Source organism: Schistocerca americana, chromosome X, assembly GCF_021461395.2.
Source record: "Schistocerca americana isolate TAMUIC-IGC-003095 chromosome X, iqSchAmer2.1, whole genome shotgun sequence".
Taxonomy (NCBI): Eukaryota; Metazoa; Arthropoda; class Insecta; order Orthoptera; family Acrididae; genus Schistocerca; species Schistocerca americana.
Window position 1 is genome coordinate 754544633 of NC_060130.1, and position 15355 is coordinate 754559987.

The 15355-nt window shown below is 44.0% G+C and overlaps 1 protein-coding gene and 1 pseudogene across 1 annotated transcript in view; both read right to left on the reverse strand.

Annotated features, from left to right (window-relative positions):
* The window catches only part of LOC124556299 (secreted frizzled-related protein 1-like), a 416152-nt gene that overhangs the window by 221452 nt on the left and 179345 nt on the right, over positions 1-15355 (reverse strand). The gene's annotated exons all lie outside the window — the stretch shown is intronic.
* LOC124557191 lies at positions 3872-3990 on the reverse strand (annotated as a pseudogene).

Consider the following 15355-nt stretch of genomic DNA (forward strand, 5'->3'; position numbering starts at 1 on the left):
CACATTCTCGATCGTAGAGAGATCGGACGATTCGGCTGGCCATAGCAGAGTATCCACAGGTGCAAGACACGACTGGGAGGTGACAGCGTTAAGAGGACGAGAGCTGTTCTGTTGAAATAAGGCGTGGGCGTGGGCGTTCACTAATGGCATAGCCACCAATTGCACGTACCGTGCGAACGTCACGAGCACGTTAGGAAGACTAAAGGTGAACGGTCGCCATGGATACCGCTCCCACACCATCACAACAGGCTGGCGGGACGTGCGATGGGAGATCACAAACCGCTCATCGCGGCGCTCTCCACTGCGCCTCCAGACACCAGCCCGGTGGTCGTCGGATCCAAGACAAAAGAGAGACTCTTCTTAAAGATGACCCGCTGCCAGTCCGCATGTCCATCGTTGCCGACACCAGGCGAGTCGGGCACGACGCTGCGGGTGTGTGAGTGACAGGCATCGCAGCGGCCGGCGTGTGGCGACCCCTGTGTCATACAGCCGCCTACCAATGGTTCTATCATTTGCGGGAAGTTGTGTAGATGTCAGGACAGCCCGCTGAATGGCACACATCGTTGTCGTTGGATCTGATAGTGAATGGCGGACAATCCGTAGGTCCTGCCGCCTCCTGGTGCTCCTGGAAGTCCGGATCCTACATGTCGTGCATACGTGCCTTCCTGTATCCATTCCCGCCAACAACAGGCAATGGTGATGCCCGTACGGCCATTTGGCGCGCAACAGGACGATAGGACCACAGAGTCTCCCGCAGTAACGATGCGGACCCTCTGTAACTCGTCTAGGCTGGAAATCCGCTGTCTAATGAGGCGCCTGGGCATCGAGTATTTTCAGGTGACGCTCTAATGACGCTACCTGCTGTCACACTGGCAGGAACAGAGGTTTGGGGCCCTCCTATACCAACCGATTCTCACGACGTCACAGCTCCACCCACGCTCCCCGAGTCCACGGCCAAAATAGCATGGAATTAACGCAAAGAATGACTCGTGAGTTCCAAAGTGCTATTAGCAATCCAGCTAGCACAATGACTGTGCGTAGGAAGTTAAAAGGAATGGGGTACACTGGCCGATCAGCTCCTCATAAGCCACATATTTCTGTAGTTAGCGCTAGGTGTCGCTTGAGGTGGCGTAAAGGCCAACGCCTCTGGACAGTGGATGATTGGAAACGAATGATATAGAGCAATGAATCACGCTATACACTGTGTAAATCCGAGAGAAGGGTTTGGGTTTGACGAATGTGTGCAGAACGTTACCTGTCATCGTGTGTAGTGCCAACAGTGAAGTGCAATGGAGGTGGTGTTAGGATATGGGAATGTTTTACATGGGTGGGGTGTAGAATCAGTAATCACACATACTCCGAAGTAGCATTACAGTTTAGAGATTTATCCCGCATCTAGGTTTTGGAATCTCAAGCAAAACTAAAATCTTAAAGCGAAGATTGTTATTTTAAGAGCTACATACAGTGCCCATAGACAGTCTCAGTTAGTTAACATACGTGAATTTTCTGAAAACTTGACATATGGTAAATCGAAAATCTAAATTTTGGCTCTTACTTTATTCTCCAATTTATTAGCATATATAGCGACATTTCTGTTACAATTAGCATTTACATGCAGTTACTGTATAATTTATGGTCAAGTAAGAATTAAAATTTTACCTGTTGTGACAATCAGTCTTTGCGTTCAAGTAACATACTAACAAAAACAGCGCAATTTAGGATCCCATGTAAAGCCAACACTTTCAATTGGTGCTTTTTCATTTGAAAAAAAAAAAAAATTCGCTTGTATGACACGCAACTGATAAAAATGGGTCGTTTTTTTTGCGTGCAGCTCTATTTATGATTATCAGTGTATTACCATTTCCTAACTTCGTACTACAGTTAAGTATTTGTAAGATTTCTATGAGTAAATTATTGTAAATTGCTGCTAATCTCAATTGTAATCATTTTGTTATATATGTTACCAATCTTATTTGTCCCAGATACGTGGATGTATAGTTGCTTCATGCAAGCACACAATCCCCTAGCAGTAGTTACTTTCGGTAGTATACGGTTCTCTTCCTGTCACATATTTATGTTTGGCACCAAGAGTATTTGGCGAATGCAGCAGATCTCCCATGTCAGCATGAAGCAGTTCAAGTTGGTGCTGGTATCCTCATATGGGGAATGCTTATACGGAATGAAATGAGACCTACTGGATGTACGAGGGTTATTCCAAAAGTAAGGTCCGATTCGCCGTAACTATTGAAATTTGGCGCCAATGACAAAACACGCATGCGCGCCGACTCCCGGCAAGCCTTGCGCGTCAAACGCCGCCATTCGCTTTGTTACTGTTGCTGAGTGTAGTTCACAGTGTCACTTTACAATGTTTAAGACAATTGATCAGCCCGCCGATTGTGAAGTAAGGGCAGTGATACGGTTTTTGTCTGCAAGAAACAATTCAGCGGCGGAAATCCATCGGAAGATTACTGAAGTGTACGGTCCTAACATAATGAGCGACAGTAAAGTGCGCAAGTGGGTGCGAGCTTTTAATGAAGGACGGGATAATGTGCACGATGAACCACGGTGTGGCCGACCATCAGTGATTTCAGACGATTTGGTCAATGCGGTTGACAAAAAAATTCGTGAAGATCGCCGATTCACTATTACAGACGTAGACATGCATTTTCCGAATGTGAGTAGAACAACTTTGTACAGAATTGTGTCTGAACGTTTGAAGTTTCACAAATTGTGTGCCCGTTGGGTTCCCAGGCTGCTTACTGAGCCCCAACGAATGAAAAGAATGGCTTTTGCTCTTGATTTTTTGGAGCGATATCATAAGGAAGGTGACAGTCTTTTAGACGATGTTGTCACAGGGGATGAGACATGGGTTTCTCACATCACTCCAGAGTCTAAACGTCAGTCAATGCAATGGCGTCACACGTCATCGCCAGTCAAGGTCAAGGCAAAGCAGACAATCTCAACACGTAAGGTTATGGCGACTGTGTTCTGGGATAGACGTGGAGTATTGTTAGTCGACTTTATGGAGAGAGGAACAACGATTAATAAAGCCGCCTACTGCGCTACCCTGACTAAACTTCGACGTGCAATCCAGAATAAGCGACGTGGTCTTTTGTCGTCTGGAATCTTGTTGTTGCATGACAATGCCAGACCCCACACTCCAAATGAAACGCAAGCTCTGATCAAGAAATTTGGATAGGAACAGATGGACCATCCTCCTTACAGTCCGGACCTGGCGCCAAGTGATTTCCACCTGTTCCGTTACTTAAAGGAGTTTCTCGGCGGCAAGCGCTTCGACACAGATGATGAAGTGAAAGAAGCAGTTAAGGACTGGTTATCGTCACAGTCGGCCGATTTCTATAACATGGGCATTCAAAAGCTTGTTGAACGATGTGACAAATGTTTAAATAAGTATGGAAGTTATGTAGAAAAATAGATAAAGATGTAAGGAATGTAAATAAAACAATTGTTTTGAAAAAACATTTTAGTTTTGATTTTTTTTTATAACCGGACCTTACTTTTGGAATAACCCTCGTATGTCATCAGTATTCACAATCGCACCACTACAGGACTATCCGCGACAACGGCACACGTTTATAAAGTTACAGCACCTATACACGAAATTAGGCAACTGAGTATTAAAAAAAAGAAAAGAAAAAAAAACACCGTCCGGATAGGCCTTGACGTCCCAAAGGTACCGACCGGCCGCCGCGTCATTCTCAGACCTTAGGTGTCACCAGATGCGGATACAGAGGGGCACGTGGTCAGCACACTGCTCTCCCGTTCATTTGTCAGTTTTCGTCACCTGTGTCGCTACTACTCAATCAAGTAGCTCCTCAATTGGCCTCACAAGGGCTGAGTGTACCCCGCTTGCCAACAGCTCTCGGCAGACCCGGACGGTGACCCATCCAAGTGCTAACCAAACCCAACAGCGCTTAACTTCGGTGATCTGAAGGGAACCGGTGTTACCACTGCGGCAAGGCCGTTGGCAACTAAGTATTTCATCACTCTCGAAACGTGTCAAGTAATTTGACGAATGCTTGATAGGTTCCCGGGAACTACGCCGGATAGTATTGTAGAAACCGCACAATATTTCAGCGAGACAACTGCCTGTCATCTTCAGGTGCTACTGTCGCGTCGCTGAGAAGCTCGCCAATTTATATGTTGGCTTTCTAGAACGTCATCGAAGACCAATCGCAAACGGCGCCGAATAGCAGAGCCCTCTGCTGGAGAAACGGGTCGCGGTCTGCGGAAGCGCGCCGCAGCGCGGGAAAATGCGGCCGGGAGCGACGGACCCTGTTCGCGCGCGCGAGGTGTTGGCCAACATATAAATTGGCGAGCTTCTCAGCGACGCGACAGTAGCACCTGAAGATGGCGGGCAGTTGTCTCGCTGAAATATTGTGCGGTTTTTACAATATTATCGGCGTAATTCCCGGGAACCTATCAAGCAGATGCAGCCCCGGGAAAGCCTCAAACAGCACAATTCGACGAATGCTTCACTGAATTGGAAGTGCTATCCTGAAGTCAGAAATAAACTGAGTAGATATGCGATGCTGTCAGCAGGGCTGACCGAGTCCAAGTACTGTTGCAGCCTACTGTGGGACGGTCATGAATGAGCACGGTTTCCCAATGGTTCTGGTGTTATGTCGGACTGATGAGCCGGGAATTCAGATTCGTTGCCATCGCCAGGTCGAATATGTTTCAGAGAGGCGTCTCCTCTAAATTTCACATTAATGCAGGGGGGCAGGTTGTAGCTTACAGCGACGTTTTTATAGCATTCAGAAGCATAGAAGTATATTCGGTAATCACGAATTCCCCCAATTAGAATTTAGAGATTTATTCTACGTCTAGGCTCAGAATGTCAAGTAAAACTAAAATCTGAGTGTAGTTTACTGTTATTTTAAGAAGTCTGTGCAATTTCCGCAGATGGTCTTAGTTACTTTACATAAGTGGACATCTAACTAAAAATGTATACTAATTGTGCTGGTACCTTAAAACGTGGTGTTCATGTGCGTCAGGAATCAAAAATTAGGGCTTTTACTTTATTCTCCTATGTGCTAGCTCAGGGATCCGACAGTTTTGTGGTACGTTTGTCGAGGTGTGTGACATCAGATACCTCAAAAAAACATTCAAATGTGTGTGAATTCCTAAGGGACCATACTGCTGAGGTCATCGGTCCCTAGTCTTACACGCTACTTAAACTACCTTAAACTAACTTACGCTAAGAACGACACATACACCCATGCCCGGGGGAGGACTCGAACCTCCGGCAGGAGATCAGATGTCTACCCACAGGTTATGTAATTCGTGTAAATAACGGGCCGCTGAATTTCGTACGTGGTGATGGCGCCCGATAGCGATCCAGCTGATTTCCATAGGATTTACGTCAGGCGAATCAACGAGAGTTCACTATAATGCTCCTCCAACCACTGTAGCACGCTTCTAGCTCCGAGACACGGACAAGTATACTGTTGAAAGATGACGTTGCCATCGGGGAAGACATCAAGCAGGAAGGGATGCAAGTGGTTCGGAGCTGTCAGTGTGTCTTCGATTACTATCACAGATCCCATGCAAGCGCAGGAGGTCTCAGATGGCATAATACTGCTCCCACCAGCCTGCGTCCGTGGAACACTGCACGTTTCGAGCCGTCGTTCACCTCGATGACTGGGTTTTTGGAGTCGTCCATCAACCTTGCGCAGCAAAAATATGATTCATCCGAAGAGCCGACACGTTTCCATTGATCAACGGTCGGATCCCGATGGTGCCGTGCCCACTGCCATCGCAATTGATGATATCCTTGGGTGAACATGTGAACGCGTAGGTGTGGCCTGCTGCGGAGATCCACCTTTAATAATATACGATGAGCGGTGTCCTCACAAACACTTGTGCGTGCACCAGCATTGTGTTTTTTCGTCAGAGATCACATATCGCCATCTTTCCTGCCTTACAGAGCAGGAAAGCCTCCGAACCCCTACGTTCTGTGAGTAGTCGTGGACGTCCAACCATTTAGACCCTAGTGGTAGTTTCACTGTCCTCCTACCTCTTCCCATAGATGCTCACGACAGTAGCAAGTGAACAGTCGACCAGCCTCGCCGTTTTCGGGATACTTGTTCACAGGCTCTGCCTAATAATAATTTGCCCTTTGTTAAAGTCGCTTACCTTGCCCCACTTACATACTTTTGTTAGCGCGTCTCGTGCCCGCAGCGCCACTACGCAGCATCCAAAGGCGCCATTTCGGATCGCATGTAAAGTCAACATTTTTAATTGGTGCTTCTTTATTTGAAATCGTAACAAAATTTGGGTTGTATCAGACGTAAGTGATAAAAATTATCCTCACCCAAAAAACACTTGTGAATATATTAGAAACACATTCCAACTAAACGTACCTATTTTAACGTTAATGTTTCAAGTGGCTCTAAGCACTTTGGGTCTTAACATCTGAGGTCATCAGTCCCCTAGACTTAGAACTACTTAAACCTAACTAACCTAAGGACATCACACACATCCATGCCTGAGGCAGGATTCGAACCTGCGACCGTAGCGGTTGTGCGGTTCCAGACTGTAGCGCCTTTAACCGCTCGGCCACTCCGGCCGGCAATGATAGATCCACCAGGGACATTTTGACACTTCTAAAAATGACCAGGTCAACTGTTGGCGATGCGGTTGTGAAACTGTGAAATAGGAACGCGAAAGAACAACCGCGCATCCAAATCAAGACCAGGTAGACGTCATTTAATGGCGGATTGGGACCAACGAGATAGTGGAGGGTGGTTGTAAAAAAATAGCATGGAATTAATGCAAAGAATGACTCGTGAGTTCCAAAGTGCTATTAGCAATCCAGCTAGCACAAGGATTGTGCGTAGGAAGTTAAAAGGAATGGGGTACACTGGCCGATCAGCTCCTCATAAGCCACATATTTCTGCAGTTAGCGCTAGGTGTCGCTGAGGTGGTGTAAAGGCCAACGCCTCTGGACAGTGGATGATTGGAAACGAGTGATATAGAGCAATGAATCACGCTATACACTGTGTAAATCCGAGAGAAGGGTTTGGGTTTGACGAATGCGTGCAGAACGTTACCTGTCATCATGTGTAGTGCCAACAGTGAAGTGCAATGGAGGTGGTGTTACGATATGGGAATGTTTTACGTGGATGGGGTGTAGAATCAGTAATCACACATACTCCGAAGTAGCATTACAGTTTAGAGATTTATTCCGCATCTAGGTTTTGGAATCTCAAGTAAAACTACAATCTTAAAGCGAAGATTGTTATTTTAAGAGCTACATACAGTGCCCATAGACAGTCTCAGTTAGTTAACATACGTGAATTTTCTGAAAACTTGACATATGGTAAATCGAAAATCTAAATTTTGGCTCTTACTTTATTCTCCAATTTATTAGCATATATAGCGACATTTCTGTTACAATTAGCATTTACATGCAGTTACTGTATAATTTATGGTCAAGTAAGAATTAAAATTTTACCTGTTGTGACAATCAGTCTTTGCGTTTAAGTAACATACTAACAAAAACAGCGCAATTTAGGATCCCATGTAAAGCCAACACTTTCAATTGGTGCTTTTTCATTTGAAAAAAAAAAAAAAAAATTCGCTTGTATGACACGCAACTGATAAAAATGATCCTGATCCACAAAAAAAATTTACGCGTTCTATCCAAATGTACCTATTTTAACGTTAACAATACCGCCTTTCTCTAGCGTTAACTTTGTATTCCGAAACTTTAAATTAGTAGACGTGACATGATTAAGGACACTTAAATGAAAACTGTGTGTAGAGCATACTCGATGTATAGAATGGCGCGGCCTTCGACAAGGTTACATAAACTGAATGAAATACAAGCGAGGTTTTGTAGCATTATTTCTTTCTGTTTCCATTTTCACTGTATCACGGTGGCCTTCATTTTTTAACTGTGTCAGCGTACACTGCAGCACTCTGCAGACCTAGTAAAGTTGAAGTCCGAAAAGAAAAGAAAGGTAAGCTCGCTAACGGAGCGTAGACACGCGCGGGGCTGGAGCATTGGCCAGCGATCCGCAGTGACCTCGCCGCGACTCGAACGCATGACTCCGGTAGCCAAGGTGAGCTGCCAGAACCTGTCCGGCACATCCGCCCCCTCCTTTCCCCCTCTAACAGCAATTTTTACCAGTTCGGTTTTGTTTTGTTTTAAAAAGAGTGAATTGTGAACTCTATCATGATTAGAATTATGTATTTAATTGCCGGTGCCTCAAGTCTGCTGTCACTTCGTAGACTCTTGGACTTGTAATTCAGAGTAATCAATCACTATTGCACGAGGGCTAGTTTGGAGTACCCGGTTCGTCACGATTGTAGTAGCGGTTTCGTAACAACGGTAAAACATGCTGCCGACCATATGCTAACGACGCTAGAAATTAAGAGGACGTGGAACATGGCCAATCCCCCTGCGTGAGAGTTGTGCTTTGAGTAAATATAAGAACTATGACGTTTCGGTAAATTACAACTTGCACCAGTATGATCACTGACTCGATTGTAGCGATTCTGCAGCTTCGAAGTCGCGTTAAATTCCGCTGTCAGTGTATCTGTTCATGCCCAGTCTTCGCAGGATACTCCGGAGCTCTCTTTTGAACGCGGAAGGCATGTACTTTCAAGTATCCGAGCAACACATGAAAGCGGATGCGGATCTTGTGTTCCATGGGGAAGAGTGAAGGATTCTACGTCTTCTACATCTACATCCACACTCCGCAAGTGACCGTAGGGTGCGTGGTGGACAGTACTTTGTATCACTACTAGCCATTTCATTTCCTGGTCCACTCGCAAATGAGGAGGGAAAAACTGCTATCTATATGCCTTCGTACGATACCTAATTTATCTTATCTTCGTGGTCTTTACACGAAATGAACGGTGGCAGCAGTAGAATCGTTCTGCAGTTCAGGTTCAAATTCTGTTCTCTAAATTTTTTCAATAGTGTTCCTCGAAAAGAGCGTTGTCTTCTCTCCAGTGATTCCCATTTGAGTTCTTGAAACTCCTCCACATTACTGGTGCGTTGACTGGCAACAAATCTAGCGGCCCACCTTAGAATTGTTTCGATGTTTTCCTGTAACCCGACCTGGTGGGAATCCCAAGCACTCGAGCAGTACTCAACAGTGGGTCATACTAATATCCTATACGCATTCTCCATCCACAGATGACCGAGGGACGTGGCGTAGTGGTTAACTGGATTTGCATTAGGGAGGACGACGGTTCAAACCTGCCTGACATAGGTGATCTCCCTAAATCGATTGAAGCAAATGCCGTGATGGTCCCTGCGAAAGGGACCCATCCTTCCCTAATACGAGCTTGTGCTCCGTCTCCAGTAACCTCGTTGTCGACGGAACGGTAAACACTTATGTCCTCCTCCTTCCACAGATTAACCATACTTCCCTAAAATTCTTCCTACTACTGCCCTTGCATGCTCGTTCCATTTTTTGAGTATATCGCTTTGCAACATTAAGCCTAGACATTTAATCTATGTGACTGTGTCAAGCAGTAAACTACTAATGCTCTATTCGAACATTACAGTATTGTTTTTCCTACTCATCCGAATTAACTTACATCCTTCTACATTTAGAGTAAGCTGCCATTCGTAACACCAACTATAAATTTTTTTTTGATTCATCTTGTATCTGTGGTATCGATAGCTACGATGCCACGGCGTAGGTGCAAGTTCGTAGGTTGGCACTACGACACCGACACAGACAACAGCGCCCTCTAGCCGGCGTTGTGCAGCTCTACGAGCGCCGCTCCAGATTCACCCATTTGATTCCGAGGAGACGACCAAGCAACATTGTTTCTATTTCATAGTGGGTGAGCTACTACAGGTTTTGCCTTTGTAACTTCTGGCCAATGTAGCTTTGATAGATCCGGCTTCGCACCTACGTACTCCTCAGTGCAAAATTACGTATGTCACTGATTAATATTCTCTATTAAATGTACTTTCACGTAAAAAGCAGTGCCGAGATTTTTACCTCACCTGCTCTTACTCACTTCCTACATTCGGCCTACCATTCAGTTTACAGGAGCAGACCCACGAGCCGCTTCCAGGCGGGATACAAAAGCAGGCGACGAGGATGGGATCAGCTTTTGTATCCCGCCTGGAAGGCGGCTCGTGGGTCTGCTCCTGTAAACTGAATGGTTGGCCAAATGTAGGAAGCGAGTAAGAGCAGGTGAGGTAAAAATCTCGGCACCGCTTTTTACGTGAAAGTACATTTAATAGAGAATATTAGTCAACGACATACGTAACTTTGCACTGAGGACCGCGTAGGTGCGCAGCCGGATCTATCAAAGCTACATTGGCCAGAAGTTACAAAGGCAAAATCTGTAGTAGCTCACCCACTATGAAATAGAAACAATGTTGCTAGGTCGTCTCCGTAGAATCAAGTGGGTGAACCTGGAGCGGCGCTCGTAGAGCTGCACAGCGCCGGCTAGACGGGCGCTGTCGTCTGTGTCGGTGTCGCAGTGCCAACCTACGAACTTGCACCTATGCCGTGGCATCGTAGCTATCGATACCACAGTATCCTCCTGCAGTCACTCAGCAACGAAGTATTTCACGTACTCCACACCATCATCAGCAAACAGTCGCAGATTCCTGCACAATCTGCCTATTTATTTGCAATATGGCAAACTTTATGCTGATTGTCAACTGCCAATCCATGCGCAAAGTACTGATCATCTGTAGGTATTCCTGCATTTTGCTACAATTTTCTAACGATGTGACTTGGTGCATAACAACATCATACGCAAAAAGCGACATGGCACTTCTGACGTTTTCCACTAGGTCACTCATACTTTGTGAAAAGCAAAGGAACTTTAACACTCGCTATGGGTACGACCATTGTTTTACATCTGTGTTCCGTGATTTCCCTAGATCGCTTCAAGCAAATTTCGGGATGGTACATCTGAAAGGGCACGGCCGATTTCCTTTCCCGTCCTTTCCTAATCCGAGTTTGTGCTCCGTCTCTAATGATCTCGTTGTTCATTCAGTCATTCAGCTGGTCTGATATTCTGTAGGCTCGTATTTAATTAATTAGGCGACAGTCTGGAACTGTATCGAATGTCTTCCGGAAGTAAAGGAATACAGCATCAACCTCGGTGCAGGTACCTGCTACCTTCTGAGTCTCATGAACAAACAGAGCGAGCAATATGCATTGTTGACAACTTTATGATTAATCACTCCTACTTTTAATGGTAAAGAAGACATTCTGAGAAAAACTAGGAGTCTTGCTGGTATGTTTCGGTCTGATGCTTTCACTGTGTCGATATCATTGCTCTCAGATAGTACATTCTGCTGAGTATGTTAGAATTTGGTGAACTGAGAACCGTTGTGTATCCAGAGAAAAACAGGGAAACACACAAGGACAACCTCACATTACTGACAGAGCCTAATAGATATGGGATGCGGCAGGTGCAACAGACGTTCTTCATTGATGTTTGGATTGAATCATTCCACATATGGCTAGTAAAAATATTTATTGTGACTGCACGTCTTCCCGAACAAAATAAATTATAGAGAGTTGTTCCTGACAAAACATCGTAACTTGTTCACAGATGTTGTTGTCAAGCGTAGTAAAGAATCAGCCGTGATCCTATTGTTCGAGAAGACATTTTTTTGAGAAAAGACCGTTTGGTTCCAAAATGCTATGGATCACTCCATCTTCACTGATTCCGTCCCCTTTGGCGCCATTCATTCCATTTCAGTGAATTTAATGCAAAAGTTATGTACTTCTGTAGCTGTGTAAATCACAGTCCCCCAAGGACCAGTTGTGCCATTACCACATATGCCGTGGGAGAACCTGTGGTAGTAGTGTTTGCAAATCAAAGGTGGAAACATTAGCGATAATGAAGGTTTGATTCAGGCCAGGAGGAGTACTCACATTGCCTTGTAGCTAACACAGTTGCTCACGAAAAGCAAGAAATCCTGGGTCGAGTTCCGGTGTGGCACAAATTGTCTGTAGTCACACTTAGTAATTAATTTATTAGTTCATTTATTTAATTATTCTCATTCATTTACTCATAATGACTATGGAGGCATTACTTGTTAGTCAGTGCCCTTATAGAAGTATTGGAGTAGTGGAACACATACAAACTTTAATGCATACAAAAGCAGTTAAGTTTACTCAACATATTGCTTAGGCTGAAACAACAGAAGAGAAAAACTTTAAAGAAATTTCAGAGAGGTGAATTGTCAACAACGATTATATTCAAAACTCAACTTCCTTTTGAAATGATGAATTCAGTTGATGTATTTGAAAGAATGTAGAGCACAGTAACAACCAATCAAGCCGGTGTTTGTCGTTGGTTTAGGTCGTGTACCCATTCTAACCTTCTCCGGTGACCAATCTATTTCTTCTTCCAATCGTGAGTGTAAAACGTGTCTCTCTACATGAATAGAACGATCAACACAGCATAGTGTTAATGTAAGTAACTTGTATGTTTCGATACCAAAAGCAGACCTGTGTAGAGCCCACATATTATATGACAGATGATCAGAGACAATTTTCTGTTTTGATTCCAGGCTAACTATCGAACCAGTAAATTTCTTTGAAGCTTCTGTTTTAACATCATAACGTTGGCGAGACCATTGCAGGACTGGTCCTCATTCTCGTTTCTGCAATGCACATGGTTTTTCTTCACTAGAAAAACACAGCGCAGTATAAACATCCAAAAATTAATAATTTTTTGGACTAGATCATATTTTATGAGAATTTTTGGATTGTACCGCAGAGACCTGACAGATGGAGAGAATCGTTGAAAGGTGAAGGAATTGAGACAAGAAAGACGCGCAACGAAATTGGCACTGTGTTTGATACTTTATTACATAGCAGTGCATTAATAGAGGCAGGTGATCATTACTCCCATTTGCTAAAAGTAATTCAATAATTTACCGCTCTTCTGGGTACTATATGGACCAAAAAAGGTTTTTAAAACAGTTTGAAGGTTCCGGACTCCCATGTGGTAATTAAGATCGTTGAAGAGCACGTCACATCATTTCACGTATACTTTTGATCATAATTCGATAAATAAATTCACATTCGGTAATTATCCAGTTATTATGATAGCAGATCCTTCGATTATAAAAAAAGTCAGACATCAAAGCAGGCAGAGTTGTTAGCCTCAGTGTTGGAGATGATAAAAGGCTGACCCAATTCAAGTTCTGTATCAGAAAGGAAAAATAAATAATAGAGCCAAAGGGACTAGGACCATTAACATTCGGGTTTGAAATCTAGCATTTAACTGCAGAGTTGCCGGAATTTTAGATCTTGTGGACTAACACCATGCTTCCGACGACAGATTTGAAAACAAATGCCCTGATTCATGAATTTAATTAATCTCATCCAGCGTAGCTATGCGAAGTATTGCTCAGGTAACTCTTTTCTCACGTGCAAACCGCACCAAACGTACACTCACTCACGTCTGCTGCTACACATAACCACCTTTCGTAGCAAGATGTCAGCCTCTGTCGTCTTTTTATTGGGAACTAGACAGTTTCAACGGGGAAACTCGTAGCCACGCTTCCGTAACTCGCATTTGTACAAGAAATGAGGCACATTAATGACAGGTAAGACAGGTGCTCTTATACTAACAAGCTTTTAACCTGCTCCGCAATTACTCAAGCTCTTTGTGAATGATTTATTTGATTACAGTTGCCGATTGCAACTTTATTACTGTGTGAACTCGCCTCGCACTGACATGCCGCATTCTACGATACTGCTTCCAATGTGGCTGTCTTAATTCATTATGTTTTTACTTTTTTTCTGCTGTTGCGTTTCATATCCAGTGGTAATCAAATCGCTGGATACGAAATTGGTGTTTAGTTTTAATAATGTTACATAATAGTAATGGACCTGACTTAATTGACAGGTGTACAACGGTATTTGTTTATGGTGATTTAGGGAAGTCACTGATAGGTAGAGTCTGATTCCATCTTCTTGTGCATCTAGTGACCTCGGCTCTACCTCATTCGTGAATTTCATTTATGCTTTCTTAAGCTATCCTAAGCATCAAGGTGCCATCACTGAGTTTCTAAATGAGTCATAATTCTCCCTGACGTTCTTCTGGGTTGATTTAAGAGGCGATGAAAATCCGAAACAGGTATTGCCTCATTGGGATCTGAGTCGCGATTCATCCACGTGCAAGAAACTAGTTTTATAAATAAGCACATACACAAATTACTGGAGAACATTATTCTTCATTAAAAAAATAAACCGACATAAGACATCGTTCGGAATACGAATGGAAAGACTATAATATGCTTACAAATCATGTGGATAATTTTGTTAGGGTTTAATGTGTCGACAGCGAAATCAGCAGAGAGGGACAGAAGAAGAAGACTCAGTACGTCAGATACTAGATATATATTCGGGTGTGGCAGGACTAAAATCCTGGCCAGGCCATTCTGACTAGAGTGCTCCATAGTTTCCCTAAATCACTCCATACAAGTGAATATATGTAAACGTAATTTCGGGAGCACACCAAGGGAGTGTTATAGGACTATTACTGTTAACAATACGTAAATCAGTGGATGATATCGGAAGCTCCATGAGGCTGTTTACAGATGATGCTGTTGCCTGTACGAAGGACGCGTCGCCAGAACGCTGTAGCGAAATGCAGGAACATTTACAGAGGATCGATAGTTGGTGCGAGGACAAGCAGTTGATCCTAAGCACAAACAAATGTAATGTATTGCACATAAATATGCGAAGAATTCCATTACTATTTGATTACACTATTGGCGACGAATCACTGCAAACTGTAACAACCCTAATATACCTAAAAATAGCAGTCCAGAGCGATCTAAACTGGAATGACCACTTAAAACTGATTGTAGGAAAAGCAGATGAGAGCCTGGGATGCAATGAAAGAATCTTAAGAAAATGTAATTTATTCACAAAAGGAATGGCTCACAAGATGCTTGTTTGGCCGACTGTTGAGCATTGCTCATTGGCCCGGGACTCTTAGCAGGTAGGATTAATGGAAGAGAGAGAAAAGACCTATCCAAGCGAGGAAGGTTTCGTCATTGGATCGTTCGGTTAACGTGAGAATCTTACGCTCAACAAACTCCATCGGCAGACAGTACAAGAATGGCATCGTGCGTCACAGAGAGATTTACCGTTAGTGTTGATTTTCCGCGAGCGTACATTCCAGGAACAGTCGGACAACATATTACTTCCGGTCGCAGGTTCGAATCCTGCCTCGGGCATGGATGTGTGTGATGTCCTTAGGTTAGTTAGGTTTAACTAGTTCTAAGTTCTAGGGGACTAATGACCTCAGCAGTTGAGTCCCATAGTGCTCAGAGCCATTTGAACCATTTGAACATATTACTTCCTTCCAC